Genomic DNA, 25,163 nt, shown 5'->3' on the forward strand with positions numbered 1-25,163 from the left:
TTTCCCTTTTCCTCTTTTTGTGAATGTGTACGTGTATGTTTCTGTGTGAGATCTTGTCTGTATACTCTTGCTTCCACCATTTGTCCTAGAGCTCTATCCGTCCATGGTTTTTTTTTTTTTTTATTTTTTTTCTTAATAATTAATTTTAACTGTAATAACTTTATTATACTTTACCTTCATTCTTTCTTTCTTTCTTTCCTTCCTTCCTGCCTTCCCTCCTTTAGACAACGAATCAACCCAAATTGAGGAGGTGGTCTCTGACAGCAAGATTTATGATTTTTCCCACTTTACCTCTTTTTGTGAAGGTGTATGTGTATGCTTCTGTGTAAGATTTTCTCTGTATAGCTTTGCTTCCAACATTTGTCCTAAGGTTCTATCCGTCCCTTTTTTTTTCTAAATATTTTTTAATTCAGTAACTATATTATACTTTATTTATTTTTACTGTATCTTCTTTCTTTCTGTCTTTTTTCCTTCTTTCCCTCATTCCTTCCTTCCTTCCTCCCTCCCTCCCTCCCTCCTTTCTTTCCTTCTTTGCTTCTTTCTTCCTTCCTTCCTTTCCTCCTTTCCTTCTTTCTTTACTCATACTTCTACTAATTCTCTCTACTTTTTCTCCCTTTTATTCTGAGCTGTGTGGATGAAAGGCTCTTGGTGCTCCAGCCAGGAGTCAGGGCTCTGCCTCTGAGGTAGGAGAGCCAACTTCAGGACACTGGTCCACAAGAGACCTCCCAGCTCCACATAATATTAAACGGTGGAAATCTCCCAGAGACCTCCATCTTAACACCAGCACCCAGCTTCACTCAACGACCAGCAAGCCACAGTGCTGGACAACCTATGCCAAACAACTAGAAAAACAGGAACACAACCCCACCCATTAGCAGAGAGGCTGCCTAAAATCATAATAAGGCCACAGACACCCCAAAACACACCACCAGACGTGAACCTGCCCACTAGAGAGACAAGATCCAGCCTCATCCAGCACAACACAGGCACTAGTCCCCTCCACCAGGAAGCCTACACAACCCACTGAAACAACCTTACCCACTGGAGACAGACATCAAAAACAACGGGAACTACGAACGTGCAGCCTGCAAAAAGGAGACCCCAAACACAGTAAGATAAGCAAAATGAGAAGACAGAAAAACACACAGCAGATGAAGGAGCAAGATAAAAATGCACCAGAACTAACAAATGAAGAGGAAATAGACAGTCTACCTGAAAAATAATTCAGAATAATGATAGTAAGGATGATCGGAAATCTTGGAAGTAGAATGGACAAAATGCAAGAAACAGTTAACAAGGACCTAGAAGAAATAAAGATGAAACAAGCAATGATGAACAATGCAATAAATGAAATTAAAAGTACTCTAGATAGGATCAATAGCAGAATAACTGAGGCAGAAGAACGGATAAGTGACCTGGAAGATAAAGTAGTGGAAATAACTACTGCAGAGCAGAATAAAGAAAAAAGAATGAAAAGAACCGAGGAGAGTCTCAGAGACCTCTGGGACAACATTAAATGCACCAACATTCGAATTATAGGGGTTCCAGAAGAAGAAGAGAAAAAGAAAGGGACTGAGAAAATATTTGAAGAGATTATAGTTGAAAACTTCCCTAATATGGGAAAGGAAATAGTTAATCAAGTCCAGGAAGCACAGAGAGTCCCATACAGGATATATACAAGGAGAAATACGTCAAGACACATATTAATCAAACTATCAAATATTAAATACAAAGAAAGCATATTAAAAGCAGCAAGGGAAAAACAACAAATAACACATAAGGGAATCCCCATAAGGTTAACAGCTGATCTCTCAGCAGAAACCCTACAAACCAGAAGGGAGTGGCAGGACATACTGAAAAAGATGAAGGAGAAAAACCTGCAACCAAGACTATTCTACCCAGCAAGGATCTCATTCAGATTTGATGGAGAAATTAAAACCTTCACAGACAAGCAAAAGCTGAGAGAGTTCAGCACCACCAAACCAGCTTTACAACAAATGCTAAAGGAACTTCTCTAGACAAGAAACACAAGAGAAGGAAAAGACCTATAATAACGAACCCAAAACAATATAGAAAATGGGCATAGGAACATACATATCGATAATTACCTTAAATGTAAATGGACTAAATGCTCCCACCAAAAGACACAAATTGGCTAAATGGATACAAAAACAAGACCCTTATATATGCTGTCTACAAGAGACCCACTTCAGACCTAGAGACACATACAGACTGAAAGTAAGGGGATGGAAAAAGATACTCCATGCAAATGGAAACCAAAAGAAAGCTGGAGTAACAATTCTTATATCAGACAAAATAGACTTTAAAATAAGGACTATTAAAAGAGACAAAGAAGGACACTACATAATGATCAAGGGATCAAACCAAAAGAAGATATAACAATTGTAAATATTTATGTACCCGACATAGGAGCACCTCAATACATAAGGCAAATACTAACAGCCATAAAAGGGGAGATCGACAGTAAGACATTCATAGTAGGGGACTTTAACACCCCACTTTCACCCATGGACAGATCATCCAAAATGAAAATAAATAAGGAAACACAAGCTTTAAATGATACATTAAACAAGATGGACTTAATTGATATTTATAGGACACTCCATCCAAAAACAACAGAATACACATTTTTCTCAAGTGCTCATGGAACAGTCTCCAGGATAGATCATATCTTGGGTCACATATCAAGCCTTGGTAAATTTAAGAAAATTGAAATTGTATCAAGTATCTTTTCTGACCACAATGCCATGAGACTAGATATCAATTACAGGAAAAGATCTGTAAAAAATACAAACACATGGAGGCTAAACAATACACTACTTAATAATGAAGTGATCACTGAAGAAATCAAAGAGGAAATAAAAAAATACCTAGAAAAAAATGACAATGGAGACACAACGTCCCAAAACCTATGGGATGCAGCAAAAGCAGTTCTAAGGGGGAAGTTTATAGCAATACAAGCCCACCTTAAGAAGCAGGAAACATCTCAAATAAACAACCTAACCTTGCACCTCAAGCAATTAGAGAAAGAAGAACAAAAAAAACGCCAAAGCTCGCAGAACAAAAGAAATCATAAAAATCATATCAGAAATAAATGAAAAAGAAATGAAGGAAACGATAGCAAAGATCAATAAAACTAAAAGCTGGTTCTTTGAGAAGATAAACAAAATAGAAAAACCACTAGCCAGACTCATCAAGAAAAAAAGGGAGAAGACTCAAATCAATAGAATTGATATTGATCAATTCTATTAACAAATTAAAGGAGAAAAACGATATGATCATCTCAATAGATGCAGAGAAAGCTTTTGAAAAAATTCAACACCCATTTACGATAAAAACCCTGCAGAACGTAGGCATAGAGGGAACTTTCCTCACCATAATAAAGGCCATATATGACAAGCCCACAGCAAACATCATCCTCAATGGTGAAAAACTGAAAACATTTCCACTAAGATCAGGAACGAGACAAGGTTGCCCACTCTCACCACTCTTATTCAACATAGATTTGGAAGTTTTAGCCACAGCAATCAGAGAAGAAGAGGAAATAAAAGGAATCCAAATCGGAAAAGAAGAAGTAAAGCTGTCACTGTTTGCAGATGACATGATACTATACATAGAGAATCCTAAAGATGCTACCAGAAAACTACTAGAGCTAATCAATGAATTTGGTAAAATAGCAGGATACAAAATTAATGCACAGAAATCTCTGGCATTCCTATATACTAATAATGAAAAATCTGAAAGTGAAATCAAGATAACACTCCCATTTACCATTGCAACAAAAAGTATAAAATATCTAGGAATAAACCTACCTAAGGAGACGAAAGACCTGTATGCAGAAAATTATAAGACACTGATGAAAGAAATTAAAGATGATACAAATAGATGGAGAGATATACCATGTTCTTGGATGGGAAGAATCAACATTGTGAAAATGACTCTACTACCCAAAGCAAACTACAGATTCAATGCAATCCCTATCAAACTACCACTGGCATTTTTCACAGAACTAGAACAAAAATTTTTGCAATTTGTATGGAAACACAAAAGACCCCGAATAGCCAAAGCAATCTTGAGAACGAAAAAAGGAGCTGGAGGAATCAGGCTCCCTGACTTCAGACTATACTACAAAGCTACAGTAATCAAGACAGTATGGTACTGGCACAAAAACAGAAAGATAGATCAAAGGAACAGGATAGAAAGCCCAGAGATAAACCCACGCACATATGGACACCTTATCTTTGATAAAGGAGGCAGGAATGTACAGTGGAGAAAGGACAGCCTCTTCAATAAATGGTGCTGGGAAAACTGGACAGGTACATGTAAAAGTATGAGATTAGATCACTCCCTAACACCATACACAAAAATAAGCTCAAAATGGATTAAAGACCTAAATGTAAGGCCAGAAACTATCAAACTCTTAGAGGAAAACATAGGAAGAACACTCTATGACATAAATCACAGCAAGATCCTTTCTGACCCACCTCCTAGAGTAATGGAAATAAAAACAAAAATAAACAAATGGGACCTAATGAAACTTCAAAGCTTTTGCACAGTAAAGGACACCATAATCAAGACCGAAAGACAACCCTCAGAATGGGAGAAAATATTTGCAGATGAAGCAACTGACAAAGGATTAATCTCCAAAATGTACAAGGAGCTCATGCAGCTCAATAACAAAAAAACAAACAACCCAATCCAAAAATGGGCAGAAGACCTAAATAGACATCTCTCCAAAGAAGATATACAGAATGCCAACAAACACATGAAAGAATGCTCAACATCATTAATCATTAGAGAAATGCAAATCAAAACTACAATGAGATATCATCTCACACCAGTCAGAATGGCCATCATCAAAAAATCTAGAAACAATAAATGCTGGAGAGGGTGTGGAGAAAAGGGGACACTCTTGCACTGCTGGTGGGAATGTGAATTGGTTCAGCCACTATGGAGAACAGTATGGAGGTTCCTTAAAAAACTACAAATAGAATTACCGTATGACCCAGCAATCCCACTACTGGGCATATACCCTGAGAAAACCAAAATTCAAAAAGAGTCATGTACCAAAATGTTCATTGCAGCTCTATTTACAATAGCCCGGAGATGGAAACAACCTATGCGCCCATAATTGGATGAATGGATAAAGAAGATGTGGCACATATATACAATGGAATATTACTCAGCCTTAAAAAGAAATGAAATTGATCTATTTGTAATGAGATGGATAGACCTAGAGTCTGTCATTCAGAGTGAAGTAAGTCAGAAAGAAAAAGACAGGTACCGTATGCTAACACATATATATATGGAATTTAAGGGGGAAAAAAAATGTCATGAGGAGCCTGGGGGTAGGACAGGAATAAAGACGCAGACCTACAGGAGAGCGGAGTTGGGGATATGGGGAGGGCGAAGGGTGAGCTCTGACAGGGTGAGGGAGAGTCATGGACATATACACACTAACAAACGTAGTGAGGTAGATGGCTGTGGGGAAGCAGCCGCAAGGCACAGGATATTAGCTCGGTGCTTTGTGGCAGCCTGGAGGGGTGGAATAGGGAGAGTGGGAGGGAGGGAGACGCAAGAGGGAAGTCATATGGGAACGTATGTATATGTATAGCTGATTCACTTTGTTATAAGGGAGAAACTAACACACCATTGTAAAGCAATTGTACCCAAATAAAGATGTTATAAAAAAAATAAAAGAGTATGAAACAGAAAAATAAAATAAATAAATAAATATAAGTAAACTATAGCAGCAAGTGATATGTGATGTTCTGAAGATATTAATACTTAGTCACTGGCTCATAAGTCAGAGGAGCAAAGAGTGCCACCATCTACTGATGACACTGTGCACAGAAAGAGCAGAAGTCATACAATATCTATGCCCACAGTGTGACTGAATTTGGCATCAAAGTCAGTATAAAGAAATTTCATATCTGATCTTTTTCAAGGTAATTGCTAAGACTGTCCTCTCTTCGGTAAGAATTAATGTTACTTGTGCAACTTTAGCCTACTACTGTTTTATGAAGCTTGCAAGGATGGTTGTAACACCTCAGTGAAGCCAGTCATGTGAAACATATTTAGAACTGGTTAATAATTTATAAATAATGTGCATCATTTCAATTTGGTTGTCTTCATCTATGGCAGAGGAGAGTCTGATAGAGCTTGAGTCACATGGATTCTATGTCTCAACTCAGCACTTTCTTCAAGAAGTGTATTATGTGTAAATTTTACAGTGTTTTAGCTTCAGGAGTAAGAAAGGAGTGCAGAGGATGAAATTCGCCATTTTTAAAGACCAAAGTATGACATCAAAACTGTAGTACTTTTCTTACTGACATAAGGAAAAAATTTTAACAGCATTACATTTCTAGTGTTCTCTACATATGAAGGAAAAATAGACATACTTACAGGGTAAAAAAGAAACATAGCTCTAAATTATTTCTACCACTCCTTTTTAGGGACACTGTGTTCGGATTTGAGGTCATAATGATTTCAAATTTGGAGAACTTTATTTTCTTTTCTGAATATTAATTCTCAGTTATATGCACAGATAGATCATGAAAGTTGTTACACCTTAATCTGGGAAGTATATATGCTTTTACTGCAAAAAAAAAAAAAAGAGAGAGAGAGAGAGCAGAGAGCTTCTTACAGTTCTCATGTAAATTTTTTTCACTACTGTCAAAAGTTTGTCAAAATCTATAGTATTTAGAGGGCAGACAGCAGAAGCAAGAAGAACGACAATCTTGCAGCCTGTGGAACAAAAAACATATTCATAGAAAGATAGGCAAGTTGAAAAGGCAGAAAGCTATGTTCCAGATGAAGGAACAAGGTAAAACTCCAGAAAAACAACTAAATGAAATGGAGATAGGCAACCTTCCAGAAAAATAATTCAGAATAATGATAGTGAAGATGGTCCAGGACCTCAGAAAAGGAATGGAGGCAAAGATTGAGAAGATACAAGAAATGTGTAACAAAGACCTAGAAGAATTTAAGAACAGAGATGAACAATACAATAATAGAAATGAAAAATACACTAGAAGGAATCAATAGCGGAATACCTGAGGAAGAAAAACAGATTAGTGACCTGGAAAACAGGTTGGTGGAATTCACTGCTGCAGAAGAGAATAAAGAAAAAAGAATGAAAAGAAATAAAAACAGCCTTAGAGACTTCTGGGACAACATTAAACACAACAACATTCTCATTATAGGGGTCCCAGAAGGAGAAGAGAGAGAAAAAGGACCCTAGAAAATATTTGAAGAGATTATAGTTGAAAAATTCCCTAACATGGGAAAGGAAATAGCCACCCAAGTCCAGGGAACACAGAGAGTCCCATACAGGATAAACCCAAGGAGAACAATGCCGAGACACCTAGTAATCAAATTGGCAAAAATTAAAGACAAAGAAAAATTATTGAAAGAAGCAAGGGAAAAATGACAAATAATATACAAGGGAAGTCCCATAAGGTTAACAGCACATTTCTCAGCAGAAACTCTAAAAGCTAGAAGGGAGTTGCATGATATACTTAAAGTGATGAAAGAGAAGAACCTACAACCAAGATTACTCTACCCAGCAAGGATCTCATTCAGATTTGATGGAGAAATCAAAAGCTTTACAGACAAGCAAAATCTAAAAGAATTCAGCACCACCGAACCAGCTCTACAACAAATGCTAAAGGAACTTCTCTAAGTGGGAAACACAAGAGAAGAAAAGGACCTACAAAAACAAACCTAAAACAATTAAGAGAATGGCAATAGGAACATACATATTGATAATTACCTTAAATGTGAATGGACTAAATGCTCCAACCAAAAGACACAGGCTTGCTGAATGGATATATATGCTGTCTACAAGACACCAACTTCAGACTTAGGGACACATACAGTCTGAAAGTGAAAGGATGGAAAAAAATATCCCACGCAAATGGAAATCAAAAGAAAGCTGGAGTAGCAATACTCATATGAGATAAAATAGACTTTAAAATAAAGAATGTTTCAAGAGGACAAGGAAGGACACTACATAATGATCAAGGGATCAATCCAAGAAGAAGATATAACAATTATAAATATATATACATCCAAGATAGGAGCACCTCAATACATAAGGTAACAGCTAACAGCTATAAAAGAGGAAATTGACAGTGACACAATAATAGTGGGGGACTTTAACACCTCATTTATACCAATGGACAGATCATCCAAACAGAAGATTAATAAAGAAACACAAGCTTTAAATGACACCATAGACCAAATAGATTTAATTGATACTTATAGGACATTCCATCCAAAAACAGCAGATTACACTTTCTACTCAAGTGCACATGGAACATTTTCCAGGATAGATCACATCTTGGTTCACAAATCAAGCTTCAGTAAATTTAAGAAAGTTGAAATCATATTGAGCATCATTTCTGACCACAACACTATGAGATTAGAAACAAATTACAGGGAAAAAGTAAAAAAACACAAGCACGTGTAGGCTAAACAATACATTACTAAATAACTAGGTGATCATTGAAGAAATCAAAGAGGAAATCAAAAAATACCTACAGACAAATGACAAAGAAAACACGACAATCCAAATCCTATGGGATGCAGCAAAAGCAGTTCTAAGAGAGAAGTTTATAGCTATACAAGCCTAACTCAAGAAACAAGAAAAATCTCAAATAAACAATCTAACCTTACACCTAAAGGAATTAGAGAAAGAAGAACAAACAAAACCCAAAGTTAGCAGAAGGAAACAAATCATAAAGGTCAGACCAGAAATAAATAGAAACAAAGAAAATAATAACAAAGATTAATAAAACTAAAAGCTGGTTCTTTGAGAAGATAAACAAAATTGACAAACCATTAGCCAGACTCATGAAGAAAAAGAGGGAGAGGACTCAAATCAATAAAATTAGAAATGAAAAAGGAGAAGTTACAACAGACACTGCAGAAATACAAAGGATCCTAAGAGACTACTACAAGCAACTCTATGCCAATAAAATGGACAACCTGGAAGAAATGGACAAATTCTTAGAAAGGTATAGCTTTCCAAGACTGAACCAGGAAGAAATAGAAAATATGAATAGACCAATCACAAGTAATGAAATTGAAACTGTGGTTAAAAATCTTCCAACAAATAGAAGTCCAGGACCAGATGGCTTCACAGGTGAATTCTATCAAACATTTAGAGAAGAGCTAACAGCCATCCTTCTCAAACTCTTCCAAAATACTATAGAGGAAGGAACACTCCCAAATTCATTCTATGAGGCCACCATCACCCGGGTACCAAAAGTTGACAAAGATACTAAAAACAAGAAAATTACAGACCAATATTATGGATGAATATAGATACAAAAATCCTCAACAAAATACTAGCAAACAGGATCCAAACACAGATTAAAAGGATCATACACCATGATCAAGTGGGATTTATCCACGGGATGCAAGAATTCTTCAATATATGCAAATAAATCAATGCGATACACCATATTAACAAATTGAAGAAAAAATACAGTATGATCATCTCAATAGATGAAGAAAAACTTTTGACAAAATTCAACACCCATTTATGATAAAAACTCTCCAGAAAGTGGACATAGAGGGAACCTACCTCAATATAATAAAGGCCATATATGACAAACCCACAGCAAACATCATTCTCAATGGTGAAAAACTGAAAGCATTTCCTCTAAGATCAGGAACAAGACAAGGATATCCACTCTCACCACTATTATTCAACATAGTTTTGGAAGTCCTAGCCATGGCAATCAGAGAAGAAAAAGAAATAAAAGGATTACAACACAACAGTGAGAGGCCTGCGTACTGCAAAAAAAAACAAAAAAACAAAAAAGAACCTAGGAATAAACCTACCTAAAGACACAAAAGACCTGTATGCAGAAAACTATAAGACACTGATGAAAGAAATTAAAGATGATACACACAGATGGAGAGATATACCATGTTCTTGGATTGGAAGAATCAATATTGTGAAAATGACTATATTACCCAAAGCAATCTACAGATCCAATGCAATTCCTATCAAATTACCAATGGCATGTTTATGGACCTAGAACAATACATCTTAAAATTTGTATGGAGACAAAAAAGACCCCAAATAGCCAAAGCAGTCCTAAGGGAAAAAAACGAAGCTGGAGAAATCAGACTCCCTGACTTCAGACTATACTACAGAGCTACAGTAACCAAGACAATATGGTACTGACACAAAAACAGAAACAGATCAATGGAACAAGATAGAAAGCCTAGAGATAAACCCATACACATATGGTGATCTAACCTATGACAAAGGAGGCAAGGATATACAATGGAGAAAAGACAGTCTCTTCAGTAAGTGGTGCTGGAAAAACTGGACAGCTACATGTAAAATAATGAAATTAGAACACTCCCTAACACCATACACAAAAATAAACTCAAAATGGATTAGAGATCTAAATGTAAGACCAGACACTATAAAACTCTTAGTGGAAAACATAGGAAGAACACTCTTTGATTTTATAAAGCACAGGAAGATCTTTTTTGACGCACCTCCTAGAGTAATGAAAATAAAAACAAAAATCAACAAATGGGACCTAATGAAACTTAAAAGCTTTTGCACAGCAAAGGAAACCATAAACAAGATGATGTCTCTTTAAATTACCAAAAGCATAATGTGTGATTGAAGTAAATTGATATTTCTTTCATAATATGAATACGGTTTTCTAATCACAGGAAATTAGTTAAGGCAAGAGCTAGTTATGTAATATAACCAAATTAATTTAGTGATTAAAGAATTCCCTCTTGTTTGAGGTAAATTTTCCATGAAGTTCTAACTTTGTAATGATTATACTAGCTTTTCCTTCCTATTCTCTGTGTGTTTAAGACAGATCAGATAGTACTTAATAATAAATCAAATAAAGCTGAAATTAGTTAGCAATAAATACTACAATTTAAAAAATTATAACACTAAATGCCTTTCTCTTCTGTTTCTGAAAATATTCTATGGGAGATTTATGTTTTCATTATATGCAGTGATATGAAAAAGTAAACATATATGTCCAGTGTTTCTATGATGCAGTATAGACCCTAGAATCTATAAAATATGGATGCACTCAGTCCGTTGTGGATATAGTGATGGAATTCAAGGTGACCAATTACATCAGTGGAATTTTAGATAGCTAAGAATAATCTTGAATTGTGAGGGCTACATAGGCACACATAATGCATTTGTGTGGTTTAGCATTTTTTCAGTATATACAAAATGATCAACAGTTATGTATCCCAAATTGAAAGGTAACTATGGAAATACATAAAGCAATAAAATGTGTAATCTTTGCCTTCAAAGAGTTCTTACAATCTAAGAGCAGAGTAATGTAAATTTCAGGGAAACCAGTTTATAATCATGGAATTTGAACAAAATTCAGTCTGACACTGATAGACACTCAGATAAAAACATAATCACGGTTTTTGAGTATATGTCTTCACAAGGTTTAGTTTTTATTGTTTTTTTGTTTTTTAAATAGAGGATGCCTGGGAAGTGATGTTTACACTTGCATAGGCTAGAAGCCATACAGTAGTAAGAGGGTACAATGACACCCTCCCTCATTAAGAAAATAAAGTTTTCTCTCAGGCCAGGTGGAATCCTCACTCTACATGGGCACTGTTTTGGGTAGACATGTGTCTCTGTAAGGAAGCCAGTAGGGTCCAAGGAAACTTCACCTTCCCACTTGGGTGGACGTGCCAGCTCCTGCTTTGTGCAGCTGCTCTGAGCAAGTCAGTTTCTTTATATTTTACAGTTAAAGACATCTCCATGTTTATCTTCTTTAGCTGTTGGTTATTGCCTTTCCAGTGATCACAGTCTCATTGTGATGCCCAGACCACAAACCACAATGTTAAAAAAAAGAGACTGAAATAGGTGCATGATAGAATTACTGTTCAATCTAGCTTGTTTGGGAACACCTAGGAAGATGCAGTTGATACCAATCAAAAAGGGTTTGGCACTAGATGTGAAATTTGAATTGAGCTTTGGTCATATCTTACAAATGGAAAATCAGCATTTTGGAAATTTGTTCATGATTTTTATTTTGCTACTTAGCACAGGAAAAAATTGCTGGGAATCCCTTCAAAGGGAATTTTTTATTAAGTCTCCAAATGACCTCATTATAAGGCAATTTTTCTTCAAAGGCAGTACCACAGCTTTGACCCTAGTAACCATAAGCTAGTGAGGCACATACTGGAATATGTGGAAACTGTACAACAAACAGCAATTTCTTCAAAGAAGAGCTCAAAAGATAATTTCTCAATGACAATTTAGCAAAGTTATGTGAATTCTCATTTAACAGAAGAAATACCTGCAAATCACTTAAATTCACTTATCTGCAGTGGTTGTAGTATTCTAGCCTTAACTGACAGCTCATTTGTTCTATTTACTGAGTTAAATAATGATAAAGACATCGGACAAGCTAAAATCTTGCAGCCTGATTCAGAATGTCACTCTCACCTTCAGTGCCTCCACATCTGCTTCATCTGTGTCACTTATTCAATATCTAGCAAACTCTATTTCCAGAAAGCAATGCCCAAGTGTGGAACTGCTATCTCTCAGGTACTTACAGATCACAAACTCTACTACTTTCCAACTCGAAAGTTTTACTTACATATGAATGAAGTTTCCAAGGAATAGGCATCTGGTACCTCTCTAAATCTTCGAGTGTTCATTCCTTTTGGTATGGCAATACAATTTATTCTTTTGGTATTGCCTTCAGGATCAGAAGAGTCCTTCTCTTGTTAATCATTTTCTTTACGGAATAAGTTATAGTGTTCAGATTCAAAGGAATAGTGGTATTTAAGTTTCCCATGAAATCTAATTTTAAGCCTTCTGATTATAAAAGAAATATGTGTTCACTGTAGAATCAGAATTATCTCTTATCTTGCTACCCATAAGTATACCTTTTGCAAAAACCAAGAGACACTGATGTTTTCTCATTTGAGGTACAGACAGATATACCAACAAAAACATATGCTTATTTTTGTTTTGCTTGAAGGAAACTAAGATCAGTTTATAGATGTTCTTCTAATTTTTCTTTAATATTATGATTTTTTATCCTGTCACAAATGTTCTTCAAAATCATTTTATTGCCTACAAAACATTCCCAATAATGTGTTTTACTTTAATTTATTTAATTATGTTCTTGTGATTAGATTAATTTACCTGTCATATACAGGTTTTCTTTGCTATTGGAAAGTAGAGCATTCCTCTGAGACCTTTCATAAGCCAAAATGGTGTAAAGTGAAGAAGCAATTACCTTAGGACACAACTTGCTAATGGATATACAAAGCAAATCGAGATAAAGCACAGACACTCACAGACACAATTCAAAGCTGTGGCGACCTGATGCAAAGATGCTGAGTGTAGTTCCCAGGCAAGGAGCTTGGGGGTGCCACTCTCAACGCTCTGGGTGCGCTGCCTCTATAACTGCTAGTCTCAATGCAAGACAAATGCTGACTGCCATTTTCGTTTTTTGACTTTTTTCGCAAAAGTGAAAATATTCAGTATCTTTTCTTCTAGTGAAAACAGCTAGTAATGTAAGTCTTTTGTAACAGCAAAGTGGCATAAAGTGAACTTTCTCAAAGCAGGGGATATCTGTATAGTAATGCAGGAATATCTTTGTACATAAATCTTTGTGTGACTAATAATTTCCTTAGAAGAACATTGTAGAGGTGGAATTTCTGAATATGAAAATAGTTCTGGCTAGGATTTTTTTCTCAGAGATTTGACTTAATTATACTCCTGCTAGTATCATAAGACAGCAGTAATTTTTAACATTTCATTATAGTATTTTTATTCCATTTTATCAGATGATTGCAATGTTAATTATCCCTTTAAATATGACAGTGGAAAATCCTATTTCATCAATAGCTTAGACATGCATTTTGGCTATGAGTTATATGCTTCATTTTTTCATATGTACATATTTCCTTATTGAATGTTTTATAAAATAATTATCCTTTTTTCCCTATTGAGTTGTGATTTCTTTTCCATGATTCTTAAAAGCATTTTGTGTATTATGATCATTAATTATTGCATTTGCTGTAGTGTTCAGTGTAGTGATGATAATATGCTATAGAAATAAAATTGACATTTTTATGTAGGCAAGTTTATTGATTATTTTCTTTATGGTTCACCTGCCTTACTTTTTCTTTCTTTTCCCTTTCTTTCTTTCTTTGCTTCTTTCTTTCTTTTTTCTCCTTTTTAATCTCTTTTTTAATTTACTTGTGACAATTTTAAGAAACCAGAAGTAGAAATATTAGTCAGATTGGCCCTAAAAACAACACATATATTTAGTTTTCTTTGTGCTTTTTCAAATGCTAATTTAAAAGAAGTTTCATATTAGCCTAAGACGATGCAAATTTTATTTATTATTTTTTCAGAAGAAGGGGACGACAAAGTTTTAACTACTGTTGTAAAGTTCAAAAATTTTTAGAATATCTAACAGGTGATATCAATTTCTTTTATTCTTATGTCAGGTAAAAAAAATTGCCTGGGATAAAGAGGACTGATTCACCATGGGATGGAGAAATTCAGTGAATATTTAACCCAAATTAATAAAAAATGAATTTAAACCAAACCCACATGCTAAAAAATACATTTAAACTGCACTAAGAAGAACCTTTCGAGACCAGTGTGGCCCCATGTGGTTTTACAGTAAAGGCAAACCTGCTTTACCAAACAATGCTTAAAAATATGTATTATTGGGCTTCCCTGGTGACGCAGTGGTTGAGAGTCTGCCTGCTGAGGCAGGGGACACGGGTTCGTGCCCCGGTCCGGGAAGATCCCACATGCCGCAGAGTGGCTGGGCCCGTGAGCCATGGCCGCTGAACCTGCGCGTCCAGAGCCTGTGCTCCGCAACGGGAGAGGTCACAACAGTGAGAGGCCCGCGTACCAAAAAAAAAAAAAAAAAAAAAAATCAGTATTATTAGTGATCTTACATGCTGTCAAAATATTTCTTATTTAAATTTTATTTGAGATTGTCACTAAGCTCACTTAACACCTTAGTTCTGAACACACTTAGTTGTGGCTACAAGTTTTAATTTCATGACAATGCAAAAAATTCTGACTTTTTGGATGACATTTTTCTTTCTTTTTTGTTAATGATACTTGGTCAGTAGTTAAGGCTCAGTGACATTTATCAGCTACCTAATTAAAAATGTAGACTCTTTTATAATAATTGCAAATGTGACCTTCATTTGTGTATTTTTGCTAGCTAGCATGTTTAGCCAAATGTCACAAAGAACCCTAATCCATTCTTTCCCATAATGTTTAATTATATCTTATTGAAAGTGTTCATTCTTCAGTTACCATGGTTTATGAAATCACACTGCTTCCCTAGGGAGTGGGGAGCTATATTTCCAAAGCTGTAATGAGCAGTGATTGCAAGGCTGTGTCTACAAGCTGCCAAAACAACTAGCTGAAAAGTGAAAATTTATTAAATTAACAGGTAGGTTTGCCTTCATGATGCCAAACAATAGCTCTGATTTGTTTTTCTCTATACAGATAAGGGATTCAGGGACATAGGCTCAATTGTTTTGGTTTTCCATAAAAACAGCCCAGATCTCTCCTCTCACTTTTTGGATCTTTATATCTAATTGCCAGATGAATTCTCTTCCTGAATGTTCCACAGATATTTGCCACTTTACCCAATCTCCATACTTTCCAAGTCCTACCTTCTCCATACATATTAGTACTGCTCTAGTTAACTCTTTTCTCCTTAATTCTCCCTGGATCCTTCCAGTCCATGCTCCACAACTTCATGAAAGTCATGTTTCTAATGCAGAACTATGATCGTGGTACACACCTGCCAAGGCAAAGCAAACCTTTAAACCTGCAAGGCAAAGCAAACTTTTCTTCTGAGAGAGAAGGCCCTTCTTATCTATTTGTCCAAATTCATATATTCTCTTTCCTGTCTTCCTTCTCTGAAATTTTAATCAATCAATAATGAATTATCTACAGTTTCTCAAAGGAATCAGACCATATTTCCTTTTCAGCCTTTGTATTTGCTCTTTCCCTACTGCTGTTATGTTAATTATGAACCAATGAATAGTTTATAAAAACACAATTTTGGGGATGTTCCATTTATACATAACTCATCACTGTTATTCATAGAACTAAAGGTCAATGAAACATTTTATCTTAGTTGATAAAATATAATTCGAATTCAAAGATAGAATCAAACACATTTAATATATCCATTTACTTTTTATTATATGCCTTTAAAATATTTTAATACTCCCATATTAAGAGATTTTATCTGTATTAAGCAAATATTGTAGGATTGATATAAAGAATTTTGTTCTCTTGAAACTATACTTTGCATGTAGTTATGAGATTATAAATATACAATTAAATCTATCACAACGTCAAAGTGTATACTTTACTAAGACTTTTTTACCTTACAAAACACATGTCCACATAATAATGTTTGGGTGAACACATAGAATTGGGATAATAGATATGTTAGGTATAATTTTAGAGTTTAAAATGTATTTTTGAAGAGCAGCAACAATCTAACTTTTTTTAGTAAGTTGGACTATTCCCAAATGTCACAGTATTGCTTTGTAAAACAGCTGAGACAAGTTTAGATTTTCACTAGAAGCAGAGATATTTTGCAAACTAGGGCATACATTTAGTCAATTCATTTTTCTTTGGTCAATTTATCAAAATATTTTCCCCAAAGGATGTATTTACCATATTGTAAACAAAATTAAATTCTTAGCCACATTTAAGTTTGTTAATTATTCTTCTGATTCAATAAAGTGTAACTATATAGAGGAGAGACTACCAATTTTGGGTAAAAGTAGAAGTCTAAGGGCTTTTTTTACTCAGATGTTTTCTAATGGATGCTGCCATTATATTTTCATGGCATGAGTGATGGAAAAAGATTTCAAAACCCCAGCTAACAGCTTGCCCAGCTTCTCGTCTCAAGAGAGGAAACATGTTACATTGTGATTGAGGAATTACCATGGTGTGACCTGATGGGTGGAAGACAACATATTTAAGAGATAAAATGTTTTAAACTATGTAATAGTTCAACACTGAGAAAATGTTTTCCAAAATACAACATAAAATTATAAGAATTTCATCAAATCTAGAAGAAATCTTATACAGTTTTTTGGAAACAAAGTAAGTGATGATTATTCAATTGCCCATTAATTCTACAGCAAAGTGTACAAGGTTTTGTTGACAATTACCTTACTCAGTGTGCTGTATTCTATAATTTACATTACTGCTTGTAACAATATTTCTGAAGACAATTTCTGACTCTTCAAACCTATTTTTCTCAAGCTCAAATCCCAACTCTGTTGTTCATTACCTGCCTGATATTAGATAAATAACTGAATCTCTAATTATCTGTGAAATCAGGATAATATCAGTTACTTCACAATAGCTGTTCTGAAGATTGAGATAATAATGTATGAATTGTCAAGTACCTTGTCTGATACAAAATAGGAAGTTTACAAATTGTATCATGGTCATTCTTTTTATTATTGTTACTAAATCTAATAGTATTGTACTACAAAAACTGGAAATTAAAATCAGTGTGATATATATATACTGATTCTTCAAAGTAATGTAGAACTATTTATTATTTTTGCATTCTTAGGAAAGTGAAGTTTCTCAGGTTAATTAGCACTATTTGAGGGAGGTGTTAGATTTTATATCATAATATTAAAAAAAAGGTTTAAAAAAGAAAATATTAAACCACTAAATTTTGGGGGGTCTTTAATTGAAAATTTTAGTCAGAAAGTGATCTAAAATATACTATTCAAAGATCTCTGCTGATGAAATCTGAAATTGAGCTCCCTTATTAAAAGTATTCCCTACATCTAAAATAGGTTTTTCAGAAGTAAAAGATTAAAATATATATATACATGATATAATTGAATTCTTTTCTACCTCTATTGAGGAGAAATTTAATCTGGCCAAGAGGTGGTTAAATAAAAATTTGAATAACTACAGTTTCTAGTAATAGTGATTTTATGTTTTTTCTCACAGGAGTCCTTAGCAGAATCTGCATAAGCAGTAAGGCTCTTGTCTGCTGCAATAATATAAAAAGTTGAATTAACCTCCCCACAGGGCCTACCACAGTGCTTTGTATGTGGTCAGTTGAGGATAGGTATTGTTGAGTAGAAGAGAAACCTAAAAGCCAAAAGAATGATTGATTTTTCTATAATTTCTCATTAAAAAAGAATAATATAAGAAAGATAATTTGCTCATGAGCCCTATACTGAATTAAAGAGACAGTCCTATAGCTGTATAACAATTTTTATATCCAAATAAGTCTCATCTTTTAAAGTACTTGCTTCTATTAGTGATACTGGCTTTTACTGCCAAAGACAGTTTTTGAACTCCTATTTTGAAATGGTCTCCATAGACTTATGAGTTTATGGCTATCCATTGTTAAAAAAACAGCTTTATTTACAATAATAAAAAGCAGTGAAACTTAATGAGTGGATGGTATTCATTAAAGGAGAAATTTGGAGTGAAAAATTATGAAATTAGGAGAACTGAAAATAAGTTATATCAGGGGAAACCATACAAACTTTCCAAATCAGGGAGACATAGCCAAGTTATGTTAAGATTTCAGTAAAAGCTGTTTAATTTAGACATCACCCCTAGTCACTCCAACATTATAATGTAAAAACCATATTAAAATGGAATCATATCTGCCTATGGTCTGTTAGTTCCATATTTTTGCAAAGGTTGGGGATAAGTTCTTTAGGGATAAGTCATATAGAATGAGATCATGAGTGAAAATTTGAGTTATGTATTAAAGTCTTAATTATAGGTATAATGCATATGTGATTTATTTGTCTACTGGCTCTGGACAAAGTTAGTGGACACAAATCATGTATATCTGCATTATTTTGATTCTTACACCTGGTAACGTATTTTTCTTCTCAAAAAGAAAACAGAATTGCAATTGTTGTAAAACATGTCTATTCTTTTTTTTCTTCAGCTTACTAGCAATTATAATTCCTTAATTAGAAAGGTCAACTCTGTGACACAATGCAATATTAAATCATTCTTTGGTCATCTTTTTTTTCTGGTAAAAACTACTTTCTGTTTGGAATTAAAGCCTGAGGTCATAACCTCAAATATAATCTCATTGCTAAGAGTACAAGTTTAACATTATAACTTCTAAGTGATATTTTTAGAGAAAATCATCTCACATGATAAAGAGATTTTTAACATGGAAAATAAATGCAATAACATAATTTATGGAATCTTGAACTGATCTTAATTTCATGGTCACTGTCTCTTTAAAGGAATAAACTGATTGGTTTTTATTCAAAGAAACACATCCTCCCCTTTTTAAAAATGCATTTATGCACATATTTTACTCTATGCCTCACTCCTCTTACCTTTAGTTCTTCCCTGATTACAATGATCATCTTCTTAAAATCAATATTCATATTGATTTCTTAGAAACAAATGAAAAACTACTATCATTCCATAATATTTAAATATATATAAACATATTTGACAATCACCACTAAATTAGCTTTTTCATATGCCTATATCTATATGTTTTCTGATAAGTAAGATACTTAAATAAGTATTTATCAATTAGTAAACAGATCGTTTCTAAATTTTCCAGCATTCAGAAATAAGCTGTATGAAAGTTTTTTTTCTTTTTCTTTTTTCTTTTTTTGGCCGTACGCGGGCCTCTCACTGTTGTGGCCTCTCCCGCTGCGGAGCACAGGCTCCGGACGCACAGGCTCAGCGATCATGGCTCACGGGCCCAGCCGCTCCGCGGCATGTGGGATCCTCCCGGACCGGGGCACGAACCCGTGTCCCCTGCATCGGCAGGCGGACTCTCAACCACTGCGCCACCAGGGAAGCCCTGTATGAAAGTTTTTAAACTTGATCATTTGCAACTTTCAGGGATTTTGAACCCCCTGAAATCATCTGTAAAATATTATGCATACAAGCATTTGAGGAGAGACGAGGCTGAATTCATAGCTTTTATCAGAATTTTATGAGAACCTGGGCCACATGAAAAGAGTTAAGTACTTAATATTTTCAAACACTTGCTTATAGATATGTAATGTTTTGGATGTTGAAAGTATGTTGATTCAATTGAAACATAAATTTTTTTTGAGTATTTCCTGGGTGCCAGGAACTCTGTTAAGTGCTCCAGCACAATGCGGTTATTAAAGAGCAGGCAGATGGGAACAGGAGAGGATAAACACGTACATATGTTCACTATAATACAAGGCCGTGCAAAATTAATATAATAAAGGACCTGCAAAATGAGAAGGGGTTAAACAAAATACTCATAACGAGTGATGTTAACTTCAATACGTCACTTGGCATGGAAGGATTGTTTATCATTTATCAATCTTAAAAAGCTTTTATTAAGGTACAAATATTACAATTGCACCTTAAAACAAATGATGCCATTGAGTCAAATATGTGTGAAATAATATTCATTTTACAAAAAGCAAGCACCATGTAATCTTTTACTCCACTGTCTAAACACATCTCAATGCAAATATTCATGAAAAAGATATAACTATTCAGCACTAAACGTATGTAAAACTTTTGGGGGGGACAATGAAAAGACATGACCCATGTCCTCAGACAGTTTACAATCTATTTTACCCCTGAATACTATTTGAGAGTTAAAAAATATTATTTAAACTAAAATGTCCTCTCAAGATGACACACTTATGCTAGACTAAGACAAAATTTCGAAATTGGAGGAGTAAATGCAAAGATATTTAATGTGGTTGATTAGCATCTATTAATATTTTTGTCATAAGACTTGATGGACACCAGAAATGCTATATATTCAGATTTCCTAAGATGCTACATGTGTTTCTAATGGCTCCCCTTCCTAATCCTAACATTCAAGGTCTTCTATATATTAAATTCATCTTACCCACCAAAGATTATCTCTCACGTTCTCCTACCATGCCCTTAGCATATTTTCCTTGAAGTCATAATTTTAAAAAAACAGTTATTAACAACATAGCACAGTGTGTGCCTCTATTTCATAAAAACAAACAAACAATGAAGTAAACCCACATTCAGAGGGCATCAATTTTATTCAAAGATTTTAGCACAAATGTTCACAAAGTTAAAGTATTATTTTTCTATTATAATAAAATCAGATGAACAATGAAATAGAAAGGCAAACTTTTCTTAAAATTTTAAGATTGCTCATATTTCAGAGCTAGTCCTCATAGTGAGCTCAATGATATTCCATTGATGTGGATTCAATCTTATTGCTCTTTTGAATATTGTGCTAAGTAAGTTGAGAGTTCCAGTCTTAAGATTCAACACACCAACTCATGCTCATCCCATCCTTTATTCACACATTTCTAATTTAAAATGTCTTTTAAATGCCTTTCCTTTCCACCCAGCTAAATTCAACATCTCATGTAAGTCCAATTCTAATTATCCTCACTTGATGAAATCTTTTATTATTATTAGCCATATTCTTCTCTTACCATGAACATCCTCAGCATTGGTAAATGATATATGTTATCATAGCTTTGTTCACATGTTTTGTAATCTGTAAAGTATTAATAATACATATCTGTCAAGAGAAAAGAGGATTGCATACTTAAGGCATAATTAATCTCCCCAAAAGAAACCAAAATTATAAGAAGGAGAACTTTAAGACAATAGTTACAGAAAGTACCAGTAGTTTATCCACAACATAAGAGAAAAGGCAATGTTGGCAAAACATTTTTAAGGATCATGGAAATTCCTGTAATATCTATGTCCAGATTCCTTTTGTCTTAAGCAATGACCTTCTCCCTCCCGACACATATACTTCAAGGAACTGGGGAATTTGAATGTGGGGAGGGAAGGATCAATGTACCATGAAAATATGTTCTAGAATATAGTGAGGGTCCTGCATAAATGGGTGTCAGCTGAGCTGTCTGCTGCATCAACAAGGATACAGGTAAATATAAAGGGGTTGTGGTGCATTGCATGGCCTCAGCAAAGTTATAGTTCTGCATAGTTTCCTTTTTTTTGCTATGTGCAGGGATTTTGTTCTTGGTCGCCGCATATTGATGTAGTAAGAACTTCCTTTGAGCAGTAAACTGTTTACATGTAGCTGTCAGATGTTTTGATTAAGTAACTTATCCTTTATGCTTTGGTTTCATCATTTGTATGGTAGGAATTATAACCCTGTTCTTTATAAGGTTGCTTTGAGAATTTGAAGGAAAAAAAATACATGTAAAGCACTTGAACCAGAAATAATGCTTGGCATACAGAAAGCAGGCAAAAAAATCTCAGCTATCACTATTATTATTCTAAAGCAAGCTGGGAATTTACCAGTCTACTGCAAAGTAAAAAACATTTACTACTCTAGTAGAACAAAATTGTCAAGAACATTTTTTTTTGTATTTTCTCTTGAGAATTAACACTTTTTTATTGAACTTGCAAAAAAATTGCCATATATCTCTAAGAAGCAGTTTTTTAGTAATGGGAAAGTTCAGTGGCAAACTATAAATTTCAAACACGTCCTTTTTGAAATTGAGACCACCTTGTGGCATCATTTATTTCTTCACTTTTGCATTTGTACATTCATAATTTATTTGTCAGACAAGTTCATTTAGTACTAAATTTCATGGTTAAAGGTAAAAAAAAAAACTGTGAGAACAGGGCTTTCATTTCTGTGAAAAAGAGATGCAAAACTTTTCTATCTATGTGCAAAAATGCAAATATCCATGGGCAATATGTAAATGTGTTATTTAAAGGACATGATGAACTTCAAAATACATTCTTGCCTTATTGTAAACCTTACACTCCTTGAATATAAAATTGTCAAAAGTATAAATATTGCAGTGATTGTAATATTCACTGTGATAAATAGCTGCTCAATTTGACACCTTTAAAGTTATAATTAATATCATCAAAATCTGGCTACCTAGAAAGTTGAATGGTAGTTGTTCCACTGAAGGAGAACATTTTAAAAGCAAATAAAATTTAAAAAAACTGAACATAATATTTTATTTAGATACTTTCCTGAAAGAACACAATTTCCTAGAGAAAGCAGGAAGTTTGCTCATACCTTATCTTCATATTGGATACCAAGCTGTGCTCAGTACTTGAGCTTAAATAGGCACTGAAAGCAGGTCAAAGTAGTAAAGTTATAAGATACTACTTTTAGCAGGCTCTTCTGAATTTTTTTTACATTGTCTTTGAGTTTCCTATAATAAAATATACACCCCAACTCTTCCCCTGTGAAGAAAAAAAAAATTTTCTATGTGAATTGATGGGCTTCTGTCCAGTAGAGGGCACTGCTGTATATTTATCCAAGCTCTGCTTGGCCATTAAAACTTGAAAATAAAATTTTACAGGACAAATGCTTTTTTGTGGATTATCATAATGAAGAAATTGGGATCACAGAGGAAAGTAAGGAGAGAGAAAGGGAAAGGACATTGAGAATAACATTTTACCTTTAAATAACAATATTAATATATATTTTAATCTCAGTATGAATTGTTTAAAAATTACTAGCCACTTTCTTTTCCCCAAAGAGGACCTGGGAGAATTAAAACACGTTTGATAACAATAAAGAAAACAATGATTTTAGAGAGAATTTTTTTTTCTATAAATGGCTTGTAAAAATTTGGCATTAATTTTGAAATTGAATTATTATAGTTAACACTTAAATACCCCTACCTACTGAAAAATTTTCCCTGACATTTCTATCTCTCATGAGAATATTAGTTTCTTATTCTGTGCCCGACAATGTGGCTCTTTTAGTTTGTATAATTATATACATGCTCTAGGGCTCTGCTAAATTGTGGCTTTTATGAGGTGAGACTCCTCTTATTATTCTACCAATGCTTGGAACAGAGTGTTCACTCAACAAATATGAATTGAAAAAATGACCAAGGGGTTAATTAACAAAAATGAAAATCATTTCAAGAGCAGACAAGGTTTTTACTTAGAATGCCAAATGAGCAATTAAAATATAAATTCTGTGAAAAGGTATAACTAAGGGGACTATTGAATTTTCTCCAAATAACCCTGAATATAGACAGATGCAAATGATTCATTATCAATACATATTCTGATGTTTATTTATTGCATTTTTATTTAGGATTTTAAGGAAGATTTTTTCTTTCCATTTTCTTGACTTTTTTTTTTTAATGGAATGCCAAACAGGGAAGAAAGATAATGAAGAAATAATCCATCCTATGAAAACTTCATTTAAAATAGCTTAATACTTGGCACTATAAATTACCATAATGTGAAGCAGCAGCTCAAGATTCTACTTGTAAAATACACACAAATATGATATATATACATATATAGATTTAAATCTATCTATTATGCATATGTCCAAAGGAAACTACTTTTAAAACCTATGATTGCATCCAGTATGATAATTTTAAAAATAATTCTTTAAATTATTTTTTAAATTCTTATTTTCCTGTTTCTTTCTCTTATATGATTTAGCTATGTTTTTAAAATTGTTGGGTTTTTCTTAGATAAAAACACTTTGGTAGATGAAACACAGATCACTATATGCATTCATGTTCCTTTAGCTAGATTAAATATTAACCTACTTTCATTTACAAAATGACATGAAGAGTCATTCTGAATAGTCTGACCAACAGATATTTAATCAAACCAACAATTTATTTACAGGATATCTGCATCTCAGAGGTTTTATATCATTCTGCATGGCTTTCTATTTTTAAAGGACAATAAAAAATCATAAATGAAAATGACCATATTAAAAAAGCAAGACATTTTACTCCCAATGTCATTGGAAATGGGACACTATGCTAGCAGAAAATATGAAAATGTTATCACTCAAGGGCAAATCTTTTTACAGCCAAGCACCATAAAAATGGCACAGTAAAACCACTCAGTGTGGCCACAACAATCAGTTTGGATAGACTTAACTATAGAGCATCTAAAGAGACTTAGAGGATTGACTACAATTCCATTCTGATGGCTCTGCCAAAGCATGGTTAATTTATTTCAGCTCTATAGGCATGATCCAAGCTAAAGTGACACTCAAGCAATTTAAAAATACATCCTCAAGTAAATGTCTTAAAACTGCAGCCAAATCACCAGGAAATAGATAGTTGGGTTACTGATATTTTAAAAATAAAGTTATTTCCCTTAT

The 25,163-nt window shown here is 34.0% G+C and overlaps 1 protein-coding gene across 1 annotated transcript in view; it reads right to left on the minus strand.

Moving 5' to 3' along the window:
• The window catches only part of CNTN5 (contactin 5), a 1,437,259-nt gene that overhangs the window by 553,855 nt on the left and 858,241 nt on the right, over nucleotides 1-25,163 (minus strand). The gene's annotated exons all lie outside the window — the stretch shown is intronic.

The sequence above is a fragment of the Phocoena phocoena genome, chromosome 8, assembly GCF_963924675.1.
Source record: "Phocoena phocoena chromosome 8, mPhoPho1.1, whole genome shotgun sequence".
NCBI lineage: Eukaryota > Metazoa > Chordata > Mammalia > Artiodactyla > Phocoenidae > Phocoena > Phocoena phocoena.